Here is a 6,000-nt window from a genome sequence, read left to right as displayed (position 1 = left end):
AATTCCTTATCAGACTCAACATTTTGATAAATATCAAAGAGAGAGTCAGGCATACCGTTCAGAATGTGTCCACAACAAATGTAATCGTCGTTCTCCCATTTCGAACGCTTCCTTGTTTGATCCAGAGTTTCGTCTTCCATAAACACCGGCATCGGTGTACTCAGCATATACACCACCTTCAATGTTGTCAAGAGAAAGTGCATCTTCTTCTGCCATCTTCTGAAATCCTGCCCTTCAAACTTGTCCAACTTCGCAAACTTGCTTGTCATCTTCGATTTATCGTTTGTCATCTCGAAAGATTTGATTCAATCTTTTGTTGTTTAATTTGAAAATCGAGATAATACTGGATAAATCTGAAGTCATGTATAACACTTTCAGATTGAATCAAATTTCGGGGTTCAACCAAAATTGTTCAATTGGATAAAATCAGAAGATTATAATTCAAGAGTTTTGTTTTGGTCTTGTATGTTTTGTCACCCGTCATGCTTTCTGAACCAGAATGATTATTTATGATCAAAGAACATGTGGTTTTTGGCGGTTGATGGAAGTTTTATCTTTTTTTAAAAACTGCCTTTTCCTGAAAGTCACTTCCATGTAATTTCCAAAATTTGCCTAAACCGAACATCTCGTTATTACATTAAAACAAGTGTGCACTCTTATTTTAACATAATAAAGATATCAATTACACTAAAATGTCCAACACAACATGCATCATCTCAATGCATTTCCAACATCATCAACATTTCATTTCAATATCATTCTCAACATAAACATCATCTCATCTCAATGACATTATCAACAACAACAACCTCATTCCATATCAACATAATCATCAATAATAACATCAATTCATGTTGACCTAATCATCACTAACAACGTCATCTCAAATCAATATCATCATAAATATCAACATCACCACATATCAATTTAAGTCATCAATAGCAACATCAACAGTAATTCGCATCCCGCATATACATATATCTTTCATGCCTGGGATTCACATTCCCCAGGTCTTCAGACAAAACAAGTCTAATAAAGACAATAACGTTATTCATCAACAATAAATATATCACATCCCATTCGTCAAAAACATTGTTTTCTAAAATCAAAATCAACATGCAATAGGGATAGGCATATATTCCCATAGTTAGGTTCCCTGACCCTAACCGTGGCATCAAAACAGTAAATTTATAATAAACTCCCCTCACCTATCGTGATCTCTCCTTCAGTTCCTCTTTGCATTGCTCTAAGGCCTCTCTCTCTTGTTCACGTTCTTCAGTCCAAACGTAAGGCTCTATATGCCAAATTGAAGGAAAATCAATATAGATTTAAAAAACAAGGTCAAAGACAACATTCGGAGTTAAATACCCATATCAAAACATAAAGGACTGAGGGGTGTTTCAAATTCTACAAAAAGGAAACATCATTTTGAAATTTCGATCACGCCAATGTGATCGGGGTTCAGTGAAGGTCACAAAAATAACATCAATGTTGTAAAAAGATAATTTTTACAATGTCTCATTCTCTAGGGTTTTTCAAAGAAAGTGTAAAAACACCTTATGATAGTACCCAACACATAAGAGACACTAAAAGGAACTCAAACTAACTAGGAGAAGGTTTAGAAGTCAAGATTACCTCAGAGAAACTTTGAAATGGAGGATTGAGGGATTTTCTCCATCGAATCTTTGAGGAGGATTCTGAGGATTCAATGGCAAGCAACAACGGCCACCGGTGGTCTTAGGTGGTGGAAAAATGAGGTTTTAGGGTTTGGGTGGCGTTTTGGAGAAGAGGAGAGTGAAAAAATTGTGTTTTTCATGCTGAAAACGTATTTATAACCTGCAAATCTCACTTAGTAAGCTCATCTCGCTAAGCTAGAGTCCACTTTTCGCACTTAGTGTGAGAATTCGCGCTTAGCGAAACTTCCACTACACTATGGCTCGCTTAGCACGCCCCTGCTCGCTCAGTGCAATTCCCTCTTGGGTTGGAATTGCGCTTAGTGAGAGACCAAAATTTGTTATTTTCAAAATCCCAATAGTCAGACTGTGGAAACATGTCTTAGAAAGCTCCAGACAAAATTTGAAGACGATCCAACGTTTAACAAATTCGGGATTGTGATTTTACTGAACTAGGTTTAGGTAAAATCTAAAATCTCATAATTTCAACTTAGCTCAACAAAACTCCACATACTCAACATCCACATCAAGAAATTCACACATGACTAACTCAAGTCATACCTCAAATCATTCAAGTCAACCATATAGTCAAATAACACAATAAATACAATTAAACATCAATTTATAACTATAAATATTTCAGGGTGTTACATCCTACGATTCGGTCTTTCATGTGAAGATGCTTGCACATCCCCAAATTCATTTGACCAAGTTTTCATCGATTGTCGTGCTATTCAGAGGGTCTGACCGAGGTTTCATGGAGTGTCTGCGATTGGGAGAGTTTCATGTGATTCAGTCTTTCATATGAAGATGCTTGCACATCCCCAAATTCGTTTGACCGAGTTTTCATCGAGTGTCGCGCGATTCGGAGGGCCTGACTAAGGTTTCATGGAGTGTCCTGCGATTCAGTCTTTCATGTGAAGATGCTTGCACATACCCAAATTTGTTTGACCGAGTTTTCGTTGAGTGTCACGCGATTCGGAGGGTCTGACCAAGGTTTCATGGAGTGTCATGCGATTCGGGGTTTGATGCGAAGAGGCTTGCACAACCCCAAATTCGTATGATTGAGGTTATCATCAGTTGCCATATGTGATTGGAGGTCCTGTGATTCAGTCTTTGATGTGAATATGGTACACGAAATACTGCTGCTATAGCATCATCATCATAATTGCGAACGTAGAATATCTAATATTGACGAAAATCTAAAGAAAGTGAAACGCGAATGAATGAAGCGATCAAATTTTAGAAGGTTCTTCTATGCTGAAGATCTGGGAGAAGATGAAGTTGTATGTGAAAAACCTTGAGATAAAGAGCTGGTACGTAGAAGGGAATGCTGAGTATCACTCAATTGAAATGTATTATATAAGATTTTGGAAGATGGTGAGTATCACTGAATAGAAGAATGCTCTTCTTCTTCCACATCATCATTTTCTTTGATGTGGCAACGTAATATGAAATAGTGCAGCTTTTATACACTTTATACTCTAGAATAGGAGATCTCTAACTCTAGGAAAGATCCTATTCTTAAACAATAAAAAAAATCAAATAAATATTATCAATTAAATAAAATTAATTTTAATATATATTTAATTAATAAAATAATAATGATGTTATACACAGATGGTATAATGATGTTTTACACCGTTAACCAATAATATTTTTTTTTTGCAATAAGAATGTATATCAATTAAACTCAATATTTAATAATATTATAATAATATAATTTAATAAATTAAATATATGAAATAACTTAAAATATGTTTAACCTGAAAATATAATTATAATGTTTTATTACATTATTACTTTAATTTATATTATGCATAATAATAATAATAATAATAATAATAATAACAATAATAATAACCATATTTTTTTACCATCTTATCCATTAATCGATACATTGGTGTAAAGGAATTTCATTATAGTTCAGGTGTAAAAATATTTAACAAAAATGTGTACACTAAAAATATAAATATTAAAAGCAAAAATATTATATAAGAAAATTCGACAAAGTGTGACATTTAAAACATTAACGAATAATCATTGATATCTAAAATGTTAAAGAAAACTAAAATATTGTATCTAATAAAATGTTTTCGAGACAGAAAACATCATCAAAAAGCACTATAACATAATTTGTTCATGTTATGTCAGCTCATAACTTAGGTGCTCAAGTGACCTTTCAATCAATTTTTTACTCTTTAGGTTATGAGGCTTAAAAGTCAAATCTAAGTTGAACCGCATTCTTGTTCCATCGTTCACCTATAAACAATTTTTTTTTCAATTATTTGTTAATGAAATATACTTGTAAAATTTAACAACAATATAAAATAGTTAACTAAAATTAATATTTAAACTTACTTGTATTATGCAACCATTTGCACCCATTTGCGTCATCCAAGTTGCTACCCAAACACCACAATCATTCCTATTTTATAAAATCACCCATTTTTAACTTGTAATTAGTGTACATATTTAATAAACTAAATATAATAAATAAACTTGCGAGCCATGCTTTTTTAAATCTCTTCCTTCAAGATGCACAATATCATATTTGCTAATTAGTAATCTCTACCAAGAAACATGAGTAGAAAGATTCATGCTGCATAAATTTTTCTACACACCGTGCCTACACAAAATTGATTTATTACATTAACAATGATGGTTGAATTAATGTCATTTTAAGTATTATAATAGTGGGTAATATTTACCAATAGTTTAAAGTTGGATTCTCATTCATTCCTGTTTGATGTGGTTGAAAATGAGTCAAGGACAACAATCTCTTTCTTTGACACATCAACAACCACCAAAAATCAATGGGATTTTTCCTTTGACAGGGAAAAATATTTATTCATATACAAGAAATTAGACTATCAAAATGTAAGGATAAAATGACAATAAAATTTTATTGATGTTACTTGCTTTTGTAAAAAAATTCCACTTTACCTATAAAAGAATCTTGATAATATTCTCTCATTTTTTTGGAGAGAGGGGGGCTTAATTAAACCAAGAGCACAATGCTACCAAGTGAAAAAAATATGTTAATATTATTTTTTTAAAACAAAAAGTCAAGTAAAAATAATGTTCAAATTAACTGAATGGAATGCTGTTAGATGAAGAAAAAATACTAAAAAATGGGTAGGCATGAACCAAACACTTCGGTGATTGGATTTTGATCTAACTTCATAGGTCATCAGATCAAGTATCTATAAATATTACCTATTAATAATGTTAATTAATAAAAAAAATTAATAGCAAAAGAAAGGTAGATAGATATGAGTACTTCTTGCCAAATTTTTTTTCTGGGCACCAAATCTTTTAATGTTTTCCTATTACCACGGCAAAAATCTCTAGATGTAGTTATTAAAATCTCATTGTTGAAATATTACAAATAAGTAAATTAGAATCCAATAACAACAATTATACAAGTTTTTTTTTTTTAAAAAAAAAAAAAGCAAAATCATTGTTCACTTCAATGCATATTCAATACAACTATCATTAGTTTTTAACTAAAAAATTTACCTATCCATTTTATCTACATTTGATTTCCCAAAAATGTACGATAAAGCAGGAACTTCTTTTGTGGTTAGATTGACGACTTGAAGTAGGTTTAGTTCAAGCAATCCACTTAACCATTATATGTACAGACGAAAAAAATATTATCAAATATGTATTTTTAATAAAAAAAATATAATAAATAATTTTCTTTTTAACAATTGCGTTCACTGTGTGTCAACTCTATAGCAGATCTATCATTGATACCATACCTTGCATTAGAAGTTGTGGTTTGCAAAACCTTACAGGGTTTCATATTTTTAACAATTGCACTCACCAATTTTTTGTAGTGAAGGTGGTTTTTTTCTACAAATAAGATGCCATTTCAATTATTTGACAGGATTGTAGTAGGTAGCAGGTCTTGGAGATATACAAATTTTTCAAGTAAAATATCATACACTTAAACTGATTAAACCCTACACCATAAAAGATCATACACTTAAAACTGCAATTCCTGACATGAAGTACTAAGATTCTAAATGAAACCAGTGTTAGATCTAAAGACACAGGTTTACATTAAAGTTATACAGCCATGACAGTTGGGGAAAGTTGCTGCAAAGGAATATATACCATGCTTCTGACACGTTTTCCCAAGTCCAATGGTATTACCATGCATCTGACACTGCAATGCAAGAAAAAAAATATTAGATTCTCAAACTTTCCACGTTGTCACTGTCAAGAGAATAAAAAACTTACAAATCTAAAGTTAAGATTGAATCCTTACATGCAACAACATGAATCAAAACTTAAAAAAAAAAAAAAAAAAAAAGTC

Source organism: Glycine max, chromosome 18 (genome assembly GCF_000004515.6).
Source record: "Glycine max cultivar Williams 82 chromosome 18, Glycine_max_v4.0, whole genome shotgun sequence".
Lineage (NCBI taxonomy): Eukaryota > Viridiplantae > Streptophyta > Magnoliopsida > Fabales > Fabaceae > Glycine > Glycine max.
Note: the sequence above shows the minus strand (reverse complement) of the source record.